The sequence below is a fragment of the Aythya fuligula genome, chromosome 6, assembly GCF_009819795.1.
Source record: "Aythya fuligula isolate bAytFul2 chromosome 6, bAytFul2.pri, whole genome shotgun sequence".
NCBI lineage: Eukaryota > Metazoa > Chordata > Aves > Anseriformes > Anatidae > Aythya > Aythya fuligula.
Genome location: NC_045564.1, coordinates 26316681 through 26335030, shown reverse-complemented (window position 1 = coordinate 26335030; position 18350 = coordinate 26316681).

Sequence of the window (18350 nt, the reverse complement as noted above, 5' to 3'; positions counted from 1 at the left end):
AGAGGCAAGGGGTACAAACTGGCACACAGGAGGCTCCATCTGAACACCAGGAGGCACTTCTGTGCTGTGTGGGTGGCTGAGCACTGGCACAGGCTGCCCAGAGAGGTGGTGGAGTCTCCTCCTTGGAGAGCTCCAGAAGGTGCCTGGCCGTGGTGCTGGGCACCCTGCTCGGGGTGGCCCTGCAGGAGCGCAGTCCCAGGTTCACAGCTGCAGCAGGTGTTACAGAGGGAGCAATAGAAGAGGCCCTGCAGCAGGCAATCAGCTTCTCCCTAGTAACTGTCTGGTGGCATGGGGCAGACCGGCTGTCTTCTGGTAGGTTTGCTTCTGTCATTTGCTGAAATAATTTTCCGGTGGGAATGTTGTTTCTTTATTCCCCGTTCTTTTGCGTTTCCCCTTGCTCTGCTACTCTAATTACTTCTGCCTGCTGACTCATCTTGAAAGCTGCTGAAGCTCATTCAAAGGAAATTTGGGAACATTTTAAGCTCACTTGCTACTTGCATTTTGAAGTGTGCTACCTACTTGCTCCTACAGTGCTTACTAGCTGAAGACCACAGCAGCTTGAACTTATCTTTTGTTTTATTGGGTTTAAACTACATGGTTTTTGCAATGAAAAAAGCCTTCAACTAACTGAAAAATAAGCACCGTGATTAGAAAACATGTTTTAGCCATGAAAAAAGATACATTGCTTTTGAATTTTCCATTTAGCATTACTTTTTGAAATATGCATTTCTTACTTGCAGTTTCTGGCACCTACTATGCTTTTGATCTTAATGCCATTTGCCTCTGCAAATTTTAAGTTGCTGCTGTCCCCTCAGAGCCCTTAGAAAATGCTTCCTGTTCCCAAGAACTGCAGGGAACTTCATGTACCTTTTGTGGTTGGGTGATGTATTGTGACTTGAGAAATAATAACTAGTGTTCTACCATTATGTGCTCGTACTGATGTTGACCTTGCTCAGGTGTGTTAGTGTTGCACTTGAGTGCAGGCGTTGAGTTTACAAATGTTTTAATTACCTGCCACTGAGCAGAAGCAGAGGGATCTGTTGATTTTGGTCTAAAGAAAAAGAATGCTTACTTGCTTTTGACAAAATAAATAAATAAATAAAAAGTGACTTTGAATGACACTTGCAGTGGCAAGGAGTTTAGAATGCAGACGATATGCCTAGGCAAAAACAAGGAAAATAATCCCATGTTCCTTAAATTTCCTGGTAAGAATTGCAGTAGACTTCTGTTGCCCGATTTCCCTTTATTAAGTTGTCTTTGCAGCCGTGGCAGCAAGCACAGATACTTAGCTGCTCTTGAGCAGTTTCTTCATGACCATCAAATACAGTAACACTCCCTCTGCTCAGTACACCCTCAGGTAGCCCACCTTTTCCATCATTTCCCAGTTCTGTGCATGCAGCAGCTTTTTGGGTGCTCTAGGTAATAGGCATGCACCTCCAGCTTTAGTTCTCCTGCCCTCACTGACCCCTTGTCCAGGCTCTGTCAGGCTGGAGGCAGACGTTGCATAGCCACCAGAGGCAGCTGTGGAGGAGCCTCTGATTTAGAGGAATGAAGAATTCAACCTGATGGTTCCCTCTTCCACTAGACTTCCACTAAACAACATGTGACAGTTCAATACCATGCTGTCTTTACTAGGTCTGCCGATCTAAAAACCCATGCTGCTACGTACTTCAGCCTGAGAAAAATGGAGTTTTGCCAGGTTCTTTTGCCACAAATAAAATTTTCAGTATCACACTGTATATCATCTGAGACCAAAGCCATAATTTGTGATATAAAAACTAGAACTGGATGATGTTCCCAGAAGTGAAAACTAGTAAATGACTCCACTTCTAAAGAAATTTAATGAATATGGAACTAAAGATAAAGCTATGATCCATTTTACTATTGTAAAGCTGTATTCATTCTTAAATAACAAATAAATTACAATGAAACACTGGTTTTGTTTTTCAGGGGATATTGAAAATTAAGATCAAGCTATGTTGTAAATACTGATGCCAGTTTTGAAACTTTCTTTTTCTCTTCCGTTTTCTGACTAGACCAGAGTCACATATAAATATTTTAGAAAACAGAGCAGGGGAAGAGTTACTCTGCAGAAAGTTATCCTTGTAAGATCTTTTCTCAGATGGGGTGAGTTCCACTGCCTCAGTGACTGTGTTATAAAAGCATGTTATATAATTCTCTGTAGATACCAATAGGCAGATGTATTTGTGGTTTTAGGAAACTTCATGTAATTTAGGCATAAATCTTGAAGTGTGTTTTATAGTTCCTCATTAATAATAGTTGAGAATTATGCTCATCTAAGGCAGCACACATAAATTCTTAATGTTCAGACATTCATTATATGCCTGTGATGGTTAGAAGTCACCATAGGAAAATAAAAGCCAGTGCTCCCCAAAGTTTATATATATATATATATATATATATTCTTTTTAGCAATTTGGAAAACTGCTAAATCCCCTAACACTTCTTTACCCTCCAGTTCCACATTTTTCCACTTAATTTAAAGATACAGTAGCAAATGTTGAAAAAAATCAAATAAGGAATGAGAAAAACTTTTTATCAATAAAGTTTTCAGTGAGCATGCCAACACCTTATACTAGGAAATGCTGAAGCCATCATTTTATGGAGGCTATAAATCCAGATAATTTTTTGCAATATCAATTTGTTGATCCTAACAGTGAACACACTTGCATCATATGTGAAGATGGCTGTGGCATAGTTGCAGGTGGCTCGTTGAACACACAGTGTTTGCATGTGGACTTTAAACCTTTGAAGCAGGTGAAAAGGTAAAAGGTTTTTTTTTTTTTTTTCTTGCCTTCCTGTACAGAACATCATTTGTGTTGCAAATTAAAGTCATGCTTTCAAAATAGCAAGTTGAAGTATAAAAACATTGTTACAGATTTTTTCCTAAATTTCCAGCAGCTTAACTGGATATGTAGAGCCATAAAAATGCAAGAACTTCAGTACAAGAATAGAACTCAATAAAAATGAGAGTAATATTTTATGGGATTTTCTGTGGATCTGGGATTTCTTTAAGTGAGTATTAAAGGAAAAAATCTGGGCTAAAACTTCAGAAGAGATGGATCAGGAAAGGCAAAATTTTCTTCTAGAGTCATGGGATGATCAGGGCTTTTTTTCTGCTTATGCAGTGAGTGGGAAACAAAAGCACAAATGTGGTGCCACATTTGGAAAAGCACTTCAGTGGCACGCGTACTTACTGCTTTCTTGACCCAGATACAAAAGTGCTTGTGCTGTAGAAGTGGTACATGGTGAACACAGACCTAAGTTTTCCTGAAGCGTGAATTTCCCAAGTTACATCATGGCTGTCTCTGAAATCTCTTTTATTCTGAGACTGGAAACGGGGCCAATGCAGTTTTGAACTCTGCAGGATGCTCTGTGCGTGTGTGTGTTGCGGGAATAGATGTGTCAAAGTTCTTTCCCCTTTCACTCAGCGTTTTCATCCTGATTTTTCAAAGCTGACATCTGGTATGAAAGAATTGGCTCTTACCTGGCCTTTCATCATGGGTATCAGATGTAGGTTGGCTTCAGTTAAAACTAGGGGAGTGAAAAGCCTCTGAGGAAAAACCAGACCTACAGCACTCTGGTTTTGTTTCATGGTGTCTCTCTGGTTCTGATCTTGCAGAGCTTTGCCTCAGATGGCATAAATAGAGCTGATATTGATGGCCAAATCCAACAAAGGTGCTTGCCTAAAACCGGCAGCAGGCGTAACTATGTAGTAACACAAATTTGTAACTACAAATCAGTACGCATCACCCAAACCCGAGCACCTCTGTTACCTGCTGGTCAGACCTCAGCAAGGGTCTGGGTGGCTGTGACCCTGCTGATGGATCCCAGGAGGGGATCGGTCGGTTGGTCTGCTCTGAGCAGCCCAAAGCTGCACAGCTAGAATCAAAGGCACCCCACAGGGCAGCTGTGATGTCCTTCTAACACACGGCTGGAGGAGGCCACACCGTGCTCACTGTGCTGCATAACATGCTTGTGTGTTGAGGAGGCTGAAGACCTATGTTAAATGATCTCTTCAGGTTTATGATTTGTAGGTTTAAGCCACAATCTCTTTGAGATTAGTGTAAGGATGGTGTTGTAGGCAAGGATGCATGAGGGGAATCCCCACATCTGCGGAGTTGTGTCATGGTGTCAAAGGAAATGCAGGAATCGTGGGGCCAGAAGGGGAAGGTGCAAGGAGTATACCAGTGAATTACTAAACAGGAGGGAGCCTCAGCTGGCTATGTCACACAATCCAAGGAACATTTATATCATATTCTCATTATATCTAATGTGGAAAATGTTTAAGTCCTTGAGAAGTAAGAGACTGAAACCAAGTAATCCCCCAAAGTAGACGACAACCACAAAGCAGTAACTGCCTTCTCTTTGGATGGATTGTTTTCTCAGTGTGGAATTGCCCCCTCTGCCTACTTCTCAAGTCTTATTTCATCTTTGATTGTTATTATTATTTTAATATTGGTTTCCTAGAAAAGAAAAAAAGACACTTTTATTCTTGGAAGAGTTTAACACTACAAGAGGTTAAGGAGAGCAAAGAGACTGCTGCACCTTTCATTACGATCCAAAAAAAACTTTCCAAGGACTATAGCAAAGACGTATTATCACCTCATCTGTCTTTTACAATTTTCCATCTTTACAAGTTGATTTATTAGCACTTTGTAACTTCCTTTAAGTTAGGCTCTATCCAGGCTACCAAAGAGCATGCAATACAAATTTCCTACTGCAAAAGTAGGTTTCTTGAAAACTCATGTGTAAAATAAAGATTGTGTTGTAGCTGTTTTATCTGCTGTCATTTAATGTGTGCATCCATCATGCCATCATAAACTCATCTGAGTTTTCTAACTCAGCTGTTAAAAGGTCTCCTTTCCTGCAGCTGGTGAATGGGTTCACAGGCTGTCGGCTATAAAGTGGAGATTCCCCAGTTTAAAACCCAGCCTGTTCTGTTCAATGTCCCTGTAAGTAATTTAAGGAAAATCACACATGCTGAGGTTTCTCCTTGCCCCTTTTCTGCTGCTAATAAATGATTTTACGGGCCAAAGAGCAGCGATCTGTCAGGCAGAGAACATCCTAGATAAGAGTGAGCGTCAGATGTGAACTTGGTGTGCCTCTTGGCAGGCAGTCACTCACATGAGCTTTGGCAGCGAGTCAGTGAGCATATGTGCTTGAGAAACTCCTGCCCAGTGGGGATACCACTTGACATTATCTCTGAAAGATAACTTTTTTTTTTCAGGAATTCAGCAAAGCACATAGATTTGGATGGCATGATTGCTTTTTGTGGAATTAGTGGGCTGTGTTGAGTTGCAGTCTGAGATTCTTTGGTTCAGCTGATGTTACATCGCTGTTCGTAATCCTTTCTGGCTTTTTGAGTGCCAAGACCGTGCTGGAAGGAAAACCAGTGGCTAGCCGAAGGGCTTGATTAATGGGAGCCTAACCAACTGAGGAAAGGGGAGACTGGCCCAAGATTGCTGACAGCTCTTAATAAGACCAGAATGAGTCTCCACGCTGCGGCAACTATGAATTATTTAGTTACCACAGATGGACAGCATACCATTTGAGTCAATGGGATTTGGCCAGATCAGAGACCTGGCTTTGCTTACAGCCTGGTGTAAGGCATATGCAGCAGGTGTCTTACCAACTGAGATGTTTTCTTTTGCCCAGTGAGCTTTGGCCCTTGAGCAGCATTTCAATTCTGGAAAGAATTGAACGACACTTTGGTGATAAGCAAGATTTTTATTTGTGCCAAGTTTGCCACTCAAGGAAGTAGTGGCAGAAAGCTGACCATAGATCCAAGGTTTCTACCATGGTCTGTCCCTGGCTGAGACAAAAATCATGAAAAATGCTGTGATTTGTGCCACATGGCATCCATTCCCAGAGAATCCTCTCTGATCTAAGTACAGTTTCTTCACAGCATCCCTTCATCCTTCTGCATGGCTCCAACTGCATGGCTGAGGCCGACCAGGGTACAAGGAGCCAGCTCCGACAGCTTTGCACTATTGGAGACATAGGGCTAGGATCCTGTTGGTGCAGCAGGAGTTTATAAAGGAGAGGCTGGGATGAGAAGTACCCTTTGAACTGAGTCTAAAATTTGTATTTGGTCGATAATGAAAATAACCGATCAGCCTCGTATTGCTGTTGCTTTGCGGTATCTGTTGGCCAAACAATGGTATTGTAGGCTTGATGATTGTATTATTGTCAGGTAGCTCTGAGTTTGCGCTTACTCTGTATCATTTTGGAAAAATACGGTTTTATCACTTGTCATAGGAATGACCTCCATGTAACACAGGAAATTTCAGTGGCTTATGGCTTTGATGAGAATGATGTAAGGAACAGATGGGAGCACGGGAGCAACCTGACATCCCAGCCAGCGTGGTCATTTTTGGGCTAACCCAGCCCCGTGGGCCAGGCCATGGGTGCGACTGCAGGTCCCGGAGAGCAGGACTGCGGCCTGGGCTGGTGCCTGCCCCACTGGCTTCCCCAGCACAGGGCCCTGCTTGGCTCAGGGGGCTGACTCAATGCTACAATATAAAATTCAGTCCCTCAAACTCCAGAGTCTCCTTCACTTCAGGTCTTCCTTATTCCCCTTCAGCCTTCTATATACAGGGACAGAATAAACGCCATGATTGTAACTTGCATGGATGTGGCCCTGGGACCTCACAGGCACAACATGGCTCACTGATTTCAGTGCTTAATAAAAGCTCTGTGATAGCTTTTCATATTTTGTTAGAGGTGCCAGGAAGAGGCTTAAATCGTTAGAGAAAATAAGACATGATCTGAAAAGTTTTCAACTACTGTTGAAACAGATCTGTTATGTCATTGCTGAAGGTGTTGTCTGCAGAAGTTAAAAGTGTTTGTAACTTCTTTGCCCTTTCAGCATCACTTTGGGTGATTCTTGTCTGGACTCCTCTTTTTAATCTAAATAGGCATGGTCTCTCCTGGTATTCTCAGCTGGAGATGCTATTTGTCACTTCTTCGGCTCGCCTGTTATGAAGTGGCCATTAGGAATTGCCTGATGTTGCTATAGAGGTATCTCATTTTTAAGGATAACAAAGTGACTTCTGTCCTTTGCAGGGCGTAGGCTCCTGTCCTTGTCACTGATAGAATAATGAGAGGTTAGCAAACGAAGGGGACCAGACTGACTGGTTTTGTCAAGTGTAACTGCTACTGAAGTTACACAAGAGATGACATATATTTTGCCAGAACTCCTTTTGAGCCGTGTGTTTACCAGAGAATCCTCATTATATTTAGGATGATTTTTTTTTCCATGTGTTGGGTATTTCCTCCCTCAGCCCATCCTAATACTCAGAGGGATGAAGTTTAAAATCTGTCATTATTCATTGATGTAAAGTTCTGTAATTTTTCACTTTCTTTCTGCTGTTGGATGGAGATCGGAGGTAGTTACATGACAGCTGCCCATGCGTTTTGGGAGGTTGTCCATCAACAGAGAATACCCAAAAACATGCATGTGATTTGGGACCTCTCTGTCAAGAGGGATGATGAGAACTTGGAAGGGTCCAGCAGGAACTGGATCCAGTTAAGGATTCGGGGTTGGATCCCACTTAGGACAATTATGTCAGACCAAGAATAATTGTCAAATTATACTGTTCATAATCAAAATTGGATGACATAAAAGCAATCCTATAGTAATTTCTAAATCTATTATCGTGGATGAATTCCACCTTTCAATTCTGCAGTGTATTTTCATATATTTCTTTATGGCGATTCTCATCAGCAGACCTGCCCTCTAGTTTTGTTGAATTCCTCTAAGGTGTTTTTTCTGTTACACTGGCCGTCCCAGCTACAGAACTTTGCCTTTCACTTCTCTCTGATTACTCATTCATGAATTAATTTAGCAAAGCAGATTGGTCTCAGTATGATATATAGGGGTGTTACACAATCAACATCAGGTGAAGTTGAAAAATGACCGAAAATATTTCTATTTGTTGTTTTCTGTCTCTGAGCCAGCTTCTCATTGATTGGTATTCCCTGACCACTTACACCTCAAAAGCAGCTTTTTGCCAGGAGAATATCAATTTCCATTACAATCATGTTGTTCATTTTCTGTTCACTGTTTTGTTGTTGCAACTCAAGGAATCATGGAAGAGTACGCAAACATCGTCTTCTTGTCATGTAATCCCAGCCATAAACTTAATCTTTTTCATATCTTTACGTAATGAAAACTAGCATAACTGCCCTATTTTTGGTGGGATAATGCTGACTTGTGTCCAGTGAGAATCTGATTTTTTATTGGCAATGACCATAAATGGGTAAAAGGAATCCAAGAGGTGAGACGGGCATCAGAAAGGACAAGTGGATCAAGTACCTAATTCTTGTCCTGTTTTGTGCCACTTAAAGAAAAGATGCATGTACTTTTTCTGAAAGTTTTTCTTATTCTAACATGTTCTGTTTCTTATTGATGTTCTGAGAACACCATCTTTGCACTGGGAAAATAAAATGTGCTCATGGCTTCCCACAGCCAATTAATTATTCAATATTTGAGAACTTTGAGATTTCTTAAGTAAAAGTGATAGGAATGAAGAAAAGTCACAATATGTGGTAACACAACTCATGTAAACACAGGCATGAGGAGAAAAAAATATTTATTTGAGAACACAATATTCATCCTTTTATTTTATGTTTTGCACATTTATTGGGATGTAGGATTATCTGTAACTTTTATTTTCTATTAAAATACAGAAATTACAACCATGTTTCTGCTTTTGTGTGTGTTAGAAACAAGTCATGGATTTTAAACATGGACTAGAAACTCTATTGATATCTGTGAAATCAGCAAAGTTAAATGAATTTATACCATCCCAAGTTTTGGACATGTGTATTTTAACAGATCACAAAGTGGTAGTCAGTTTGACTGTCCTGAAATCAAAAGTAATCTAAACAGAATGGTCTACAAGCTGACAAGGAACAAATAATGAATATTTTATACGTATATCACTGTTTCTTGGGCATGTTCAAGTCATTACACAAGGTGGCTGGCAGGTTTATATTCAATACAATAACACTTCCAGTAGATGTCCTTTTTTTCTTTCCAGAGCAGCAGAACAGAGGCGGTGGCTGTCACTGCAGGATAGCACAGGGAGCAGTTACCGCATCCTGATCTTGGCTGCTGCCTGAGGAATTTCGGAGTGCTGTACATGGCTGCCTCGCATGGGATGGGCAGAATGACAGTCACCAGTATTGCCCCTGACCTCAGGGCACCGTAGTTTTTGTTTATCATCAGCCTAAAGATAGCACATTTGATCCGTTTTGTTTGGTGATTTGTGTTAACAAAAATAAATCTTACAGGAAAAGCATTTTGCCTAGTTAAGAGAAGTGTTCATCACCAAGCAGGCTGCCACCAGTTTCAATGTATAACTTCACTTCTGCATGAGGATGAGGATGTCTTCTGTGTGGGAATGCGTCTCTAATGGCTGCCCAGCTTCTTTCATCTTTATAATTTCACAGAGGGCTATTAACAAGGTGTAGTTTTGTAGATGGACATAGTCCACTTTCTTTATGTAAGTCTTTTTTTTCTGAGTCACTTTAAAAAGAAGCAGAATGGTTGTGCTGGGAAAGGGTTAGCTCGAGAGCTTGCTTACAGAAGGTTTTTGCTGCAGAACAGTGAGAGAGCTTGAGACTGTCTAAAACTATAATCTTTTAATGTGCTAAATCTCTGTTCCCTAAATTCACAGTCTTTTTATATTATGGTAAGGTTGTCATAACTTGCTGATGTAGGCTGGTAAATAGTGCATCTTATGTTAGTAAATAGGAAAAAAAATAAAAAATTAAATCTTCCCTGTAGAATTTTTCCAGTATGGTACTTAAATTTGCTGGAAAAATCCAAGATGGCATAAAGTATGAAGTGCCAACACACAGCTAATGCAGTGCAGGTTTTTCCCGTGGATGAACATTCAAGGACATTCTAGCCTTTTTGCTGAAATTCTGAAAAAGATGTAGACAAAGTAAATATCAGGGCTGTGCTCTGTTCTTTTCTTTGCACATCAGGTATCGAGGCCGCTGCCAGTTTTTATTTTGGCAAGCCTGATTACCAGGTTCGCTTGCCAAGGCTGTAGAGAAACATCCTTTGTTGGCAAGATGGTCTAGATGACCTAATGCAGCTAGTTGTTCCGTTCTACAGCTTTGCTGGTTCTACCAAAGATTGCAGCATTGTGGCACTCTAGTTTTGACTTACTAAAATCCTGTCGTTGCTCTTACTTGATTACTAAAGCTCAGTATATATGCCCATAACCATGTATGTTGTATTTGAAGGATACAAGGCATGATTCAGTGGCTATCAAAGCTCTGTCGCAGGGTTTTAGTGCCTGTTGGCCAGATTTTCAGAGGTATCTAAGGGTGTAATGAACACCTACTGAAACTTGTGCAGTGTCCGAGAAGCTACATGATAGGCTGCTCCTTGAACACAATCTCACAGTAATGAGCACTTCTCTGTTGAGCGAAAGGACTCGGAGGGACAGATTTCCCCTTCTATTTTACTAGGTGAGAAAAATCTATTAGTCTCTCTTTCCTCTGCAGGAGAGCTATAAACGCAGCAAACTGTGAAGTTAAATGTTTTTTGTACCTTGTAATGACAAATTGTCCATGTCACAGTCCTTCCTTTAAAAGCAGGAACTATGTAAGGCACTTCTTCAAGAAATTGGCTTTCTCCTCATTAAGCTAATCTCTTTCCCCAGAACACAGAATGTTCCACACGTCCACGATTGCTGAAACATGCTCACCATCAAGTCATTAATGAAGGCGGCTAAGTAAGAGATACCATTTGACTCATTACCTAGTGACAAGACATAAAATTATTCTGACATCTTATCTTGTAGGCTCAATTCTGTTCTCATTTGGTATTTCATTATCAAGATAAGAATTAAAATAATAAAGCCAGGGCTTAGAAAATTTGTTTCTGATTATGAAGCCATGCAGTCCCACTGCATGATGATAACTGTTGCAGTCTTCACGTGAGTAAGGCAAATAGCAGAAGAATGGCAGTAAATAAAAATGTGAGCGAATTCTTATGGTTATTACCCTAGGCTAGAAGGCAAGTAGGTGAATGCAAAATTGCTCAAACTAGAAGTGGATGAGCATCATCTGCCTTGGGCGTCACTGGGCCACAGTATCATCCTGAATCCACTCTCTCTGTGACAACAGCCATGGGGAACAGACCAGGCCAGGAGCTCTGCTGTCATTATCTTTTCCTTCTCAATGTACTAAAATTTTCTCTTAAAAGTAGTTACAAATTAGATTTTTATATGTACAAAAATGGCAAAGTCATAAATATCTGACTTTGTATCTGATCAGAGACCAAGACAGAGACACTTTATGTAGCTGGCAGAGTAGACAGATCCTGTTTTATGACTTTGGTTTCTTGTTACTTTTTACTTTCAGGACAAAGGAGAGGTATGCAATGGGTTATAATCTGCATTATTTTTTAAGCAATGTGTGCATGTGTTTGATGTGTTTATTTTGTCTTACTTCAGCATCAGTAACCAGCAAACACAAGTGCAAAGCGAATTGAAAATCTGCAGAGACAGGTATGTTGTAACATTAGTAAAGGGTTTGCTGAAGCCTCATCACTTGGATCGAGCTATAATGCCAGTTTTCAGCTAGAATCACTTTTACAAACAGCATTTCATTCTAGCAGGAGGGAGCTGGATATGCTGCAGGAGAGTAATGCTGAGGGTGCCTCTGCACCAGCATTTTGGTTTGGTTCGGTTTACAAGTGCACTTTTGGAATGAATCTCCCAACTCTGCCACCGTCCCCCATTTTAGGATGCATTGCAGTGAGGTCTCCGACCACACCAGCTGCTTTCCTGTAGGATGTGCTGTGAGAGGCAGGTTTGGCTCCTGTTACCTGCTTGTCCCATGCCACCTACAGAGTCCCCACGTACCCACACACCACGCGCCAGCCCAACAGCGAATTCATGGTGTAAAGCTGCTCTGGGGAGCTGCAGCACAGCCATCCTGTCATTTCACACAATTAATTGGAAAAACAAAAAAAAAACAAAAAAAAACAAACAAACAAACAAAAAAAGGTTCTTAATATGTTGTTATTATTACCATTATATATAATAGTATCTCACCACAACAGAAGTCATCATGCAGTGTAGACCTGTCTAACAAGGAGCTAGCCCGATCATTAGGAGCACAAGCCAGCCTGTGCCTCCAAGAGCTGGGAAGCACTTTCTGGCTACATTTTATTTCACAACATATGCACCTATTCTGTAATTTGGAAGAGGATATACTTTCTTTGAAATTTATAAATTGTAAGCTATCCATAAGGTCAGGCACCACAAAATACCGTGATGGTCTTGTTTGGACTGTGGGTGATAAAGGTGAATTTTGTTCAGAGTGGCTGTGTGTTGATACTTGAAAATTAAAGGAAGTAAGACAAAAGCAACACGTGCAGCCTTTAAGTTTGGGTCTTGAAGAATATTTGCATGGCTGTAGATTTACTTGTGCATTTAGAGTCCTGCAAGCATAACATTTGTTCAGAAATTGAAGACTAATTGCAAGCAAATATAAGTTATTCAATGTTTAACAAATAGACTGGGAAAATAATGAGGGTGAATGCTTTCAGGAATTAAAAGAAGAAAAGGGCACAGAAAGATCAAAAACCATGTAAAGAATGGCAGTCAATGGAATAAGGGCATACTAGCTAATATATAATGCTATTTCATATTTGTTATTCTTGACTATTTTTTTTATTCCTTTTTCCTATGTTGTCTCCATTTTAATCCCAGAAGTACTGTGGTAGCATAGAAATCCACTTGCATGCAGGAGCTTACATGTCTGAAGCTAAGATTATGGAAATCTGGGAGCTAACACTGTATCTTTTTATTAGCCTAGACAGAATCTAGCTCAGTAAATAAACACCAATGGCTTATCCTAGAGAAATTGATGTGGAAATAATTATTCAGTGGAGGAAAGTACCAACATTTCAGTGCAATATTTGCATGAAATATTATTTTCAGAGTATTACTCAAAAAGCTTTTGAGGTACTGCATAAGGAGAATATTTATCTGTAATAAGTGTTTAATAAAAAAATATTTCCCAGCTTTGCAATGAATAATTCAGTCCGCATTAGTATCATGGGCATGACTGCGCACATTATACGTATCTTTATAGATGTTATGGTAAATTGCTACAGGTTAATACATACTTAAATCCTTTTCTGTGTAGAATGCTACCAGGTACAATTTTTCAGAGGAGCTGAGCCACCCAGAAGTTTAAATATGGTAATGAGTTGCAGAGACTAAGTGTGTCTGGAAATCAGGCCACAGAAGTGCTGGTAACAGGGAGCCTATTTGGAGCTGGCATGAAGGGATAAGGTAGTGAGCTGAACTTGGAGCATATTCTTTAGGTCTGTGGGTACAAAATTCACCCTAAAAACTCTTTCTTCCTCCATACAAAATACATATTTAAAATGGATACAACCAAGTGTTTAGAAGCTGATTAGAAACAGAACAGATTGCTGATGGAAATAGCAAAAGATGGATTAAGACTGATTGCAGGACACTGTGATGAAAGATGACAAACCCATGGAAAAAAACAAGACGTGGCAATCTAGAAAGCTCACTGCATAAAGATCTCTCTGCCATGTTTCTACTTCTGTCTCATTATAATTGACATTTAGGCAGGCAGTGGGAGTCAACTAATGTAAATAGCTATGAATCTGGCATCCCGTTGTTAAGCTCTGGACAGGCATTGAAAAAAACCATGCTCCAAGCCACAGAGATGTGTATGAGGCGTGTGCAAGAGGAAGAGAGAAAAACAGAGTATGAACCAGTAATAACATTTTCTTTAGATTTAACTTTTTGCACTGATCCAAAAAGCTCGTCATTCTAAAGCAAACTGGAGCTGTTTGATACCATAAAATGTGTGGTTTCTGAGAGGATTTAAAGCTAAGCTGGTTCAATTATTCACCCTTTGACTTCAAAAAGCTCTCTAGACTGTATCAGCCCATATGTCTGCTTAAAACTTCGCATATGTTGTAAAGCAATTTTGATAACACAGCAGTAATATTGCCATAAACAACAGATATTAATAACAGGTATTACCAAAGCATTATATCTATTTATATCACTCCCTCTGTCTCTGTTTTATCTGTGTATACATCCTACTAGACCATTATTTCTGTACAGCAAACTGGCCAATGGCCCTAGGACAGGGATGTATGCATGGCTAGATTGTGCCAATAAAATGTTAACCACATCCTGAAGTCTGCTGAAGAAAAGCAGGGGATGTAGCACAGGCACCAAGAGTACAAGCAGAAGATGACAGCAGAGGCCTTGAAGGGACAGGCAAAGGACATTATTGGAAGCCTCAAGCACAAATCACAAGTAGTAAATTACTGATCAGAGGAGAAATGCAGTCTTGAGAGCTGGGTAGAACCAGTTTTAGGGCCTAACTGGGACATGTGTTGTGTAACCACCTGCAATAGCCAACTGGCAGCACAGGTGGAGACACCTTTAGATTGTACGCAAGATTGCAACAAAACCGACTAGTTGCACAGGAACCTTATTTCAGAATTGGGTACGTGAATTGATCACTCTGATATCCTGTATTGATACATAATATAAATACTATGTCATCATTGTATTTGCTCTATCCTGTATAGCTTGTACTTGGTTTGAGGCTTTGGTTGCAATTTGGATGCAACATGAAGAAAAGGACTTCTGGTTTTCTTGTAAAAGAAACATCAACACTAACTGCTGCGTTTCTTAAAACACTATTATTTAACTCTTATACAAAGCTTGTGGACCTTCATCATGCCATATGATGCCATTCTGTGTGTTCAATTCTAGCATGATCTGACATTGTATATCTGGAAAAAAATTCAAGTAGCAGATCCGTTTAGATAGAAAATATGGGCTTAGAGCCTATACTGTCTTTGCAGAAAGAAGATTATGATCTTGAAGTTAAAGAAAACTGATTTGCCATATAGGTCTGCTATTGTTTTGTGCTGACGTAGGCTGGTAGAGCAAATAAATAAATTATGTTTACACAGAGCTGTACTAGAATCATGTAGGTTTTATAACATGGTCACACCTGAACAGATTGGCAACATACATTATGTAAATCAAAGACGTTCCTGGCACACAAAAAGAGGCTGTATGCTGTAAGTGACAAAGCTGAATTAGCTGTATGATCCTGCGAGTTTGTTAAACAGCATCCCTACAGAAAACAGTGGTAAATGTCAATCATCAGCCACAAATGACACTTAGTGGATATACTGTAAGAATAGACTTTGGGCACAGGTATTTTTTTTTATATGCAGATAATTCTGAAAAACAGGACCCGTGAAAAGATTCCTTAGCGCAGGCATTTGGTACAGGGCTGGTATGGCAGCTTTTGGATTTGAAAGTTTGAGTAGGAAGGAATGTGAGTGGCGTCCTCACGCACCATATACAGATGACATATGACATCCAGGGGGTCTCAGGCAGCCAGCCACGCCTGGGGTCATGCAGAGCTCTGGAGATTACGATAAATGTGCTCTCCTCCACCTCCTCTTCCTCAGGGACAGAAATTTCAACCAACATAACTTCATTCTTAATCTCTCATTCACACCTCTCTGCTAGAGGCATTACTCTTTCCTTTTCAAACTTTCCTACTGCTTTTCCAGATTTGACCTGCTTTCCTTTTTTTTTTTTTTTTTTTTTTTTCTTCTCCCAATACACTCACGAAGAGAGGACTTCTCAGGTTGTTCTTTTCCTGTGTTATGCCTGGTGTTGTCCACAAGCGCTCTGCATTTTTGGAAAGCCGTTGATTGTTGCTGTATCAAATCCTAGCATCTCACTTAAGGGCCAAGAGTTTCAAGCAGACAGAATCCTCTCCGCTTTCCTGTTTTCTTTGATATCCTTGCTATGTGGCCTCAGGCTAATGTGTTTTGGCTCCCTGTGCTGCCTCCCTTTCCTCAACACACTTCATTCTGGAAAGCTTTACTTCAGCAGTACATGGCTTCCTCTCAGGAACGGCAGCGCTTTGCCTTTCCTCTCACTCTAGGAAAAAGTGAGGTGCAATTGGCAGCTCTCAGGAATAAATAGCTGCAGCTTTCGTGTGGAGGCAGGGGGACAGAGTGCCTTTAGGCCAAGGTTTGTGGTAGCTCACGCTGTGGGTCTGAGCAGGTTGAACTCTGACGTGGGATTGTGGGGTTACCTGGGCCAAGTCACGTTTCTGCATGTGGTTTTACAATTAACACTTCAGTAAGTGATGGTTTAGTTGGCTTAGTCAGAAGTTAGTAACTTCAGATGTAGCAGCTGTAGGTTGCACGATGTAAATCCACAAATGCATCTATTTTGCCGAATGTCTGAGTGGTTGTATTTTATATATATATATTCCATTTATATTTTCTTTTGAGGTGATATTCATGCAAAAATTACCTGGATCAGTTAGTGCTGGAAAGACCTAACTTAGTGCCCTTTTTCATCTTCAGAAAATATGTTTAAACTTTATTCTAGCAGGATCTAATTCTTTCTTTCACTAAAGCAAACCCACAATGTTCAGGCTGTTAAAAACAAAAAGAGCCTGGCAGTTTCAGCAAAAACAGTATTGAATGATATGTTAGCCAAGACTTCATTACTTTTAACAGATACAGCATAGTGCATTTTAAGTGTTATCCAGACTGACCTTCAGCTGTCTAATTAGTTAATAGATTTTTTGAGACATTTGGCCAAAACTTTGTCTGTCAGGGCAGACCCTGGGCTGCCGTGGTAGAGCTCAGCCCAGAGCGGGGAGAGCACATCCTGCTCCCAAGAAGGATTGGGGGAGCTAGAGAAGATAACGAGGTAAGTTGTAACAAAGGCAGTGCAGTGTTTCTTTAATGTGCTATATAGTAAAGGAAAGATAGTGAAAGCCTGTTGAGTTTTTGTATCATGGGGTCAGGCTTTATGAGAGCATGCATTTTCCCTTTGCTCGTTACCTGAAAGTGATATCCCTTATCCAGACTTCTCTGGGATTAGTTTTACTCTAAGATGACAGGCAGGCATTCTGCGGTTGGGATTTGAGGGTTAGTGAGATTTCTTCAGTGTCAGCAGGATACTGCTGTGTGACCGGGGGCAGCACGACCCATCGCCTGCAAGAATGTCCTGCAGGAACGGTGACTGATTTCATAGGATTCTAGAACGTGCTAAAGGGATTAGCTCCCAAAAGATGATTTCCTTGCTTTCAGTAATTCCTACTGATATTTTTTCCAGTGAAGCACATTTTTTAATGTGAGGTGTAATTTTTTAATGTGCTTCACTGGAAAATGTGACACGTTTTTGTTGCAGTTTCTTGTTTAGCACTTCTACCTGCTGGTTAAGTGGTGATAACGTTTGGCATTTCTCCTGACAAGTGACAGGAATGAGCTCCAACCCAGAGACCTGGGAAAGCTAACTGCTTCCTCCCTGCTTTTCCTTAGCGAGCAAAATTTCTCCACCCACAAATGCTCAGATGCTGTCCAAAGAAGGAAGTTGTCTGTAGAGGAAAGGTAACATGGAAATATTGTTTTGTTTCCCTGTACATGCAGACAAAGAGCAGTACTTTTCTGCACCCTCAAGCTTCTTTTAACGTTTGCAGTACTCCATCCAACCCTTACTCCTCCCACCTCCACCACTGGTAGGAGCGTGCCACAAAAAAGTTTCAGCAGCACAGGCCTGCTGCTGGCCACCTCTCACTGTGGAGAGCTCTGCTGGAGCTGCCCGCTTGCTGGGACTCATGTCTCACAGGGAGACCCCAGAGCAGTTTCCATACTTGCAAACGTCACTGCTCCACCAGCATCCAGAGGGCTGAAGCTCTCTGTCTGACCACAGAGCATGTGTATTTTGAAAAGCAGTACTGCAAACCACCTGCCGTGCTGCCACGTTCTCCTTTCCCTGTTTTCTGTGCCCACAGTAAACCCCCGGCTTGGCCTGGATGTGTCCTGGTCCTTACGGTTACTTCTTGGCCTGACCTCTCTGTTGGAAGTCTGCCGGCAAAAATTAATTTGAGGTGTAATGGTGTTTTCATGAGATGCAGCTGCTTGTTGTCTGGGAACGTGATTCGATCCCCAGCTTCAGTCACACAAGAGCAGTTTTCAGTCAATACCGAGCTGCACTGGAGATGAGGAGCAGTCGCGCAGAGATGAGGAGCTCGGCAGAGCTCCTGTATGCGGTTCCCTTTGGTGTGCAGGATCCCTACCAGTGACAGATCCCTGATTTCCGAGGATCGGTATGAAGCAAGCTCCATTTCATGCAGGTCGCAACCCCTTGTTTGATTGCTCGGAGAATTGTGACCTACTTCATGACTGGGCTTTTTGTTTGCTTTTAGCTCCTTGGATGGAGAAACCAGTAAGTAAGCTAAGTGAGTAC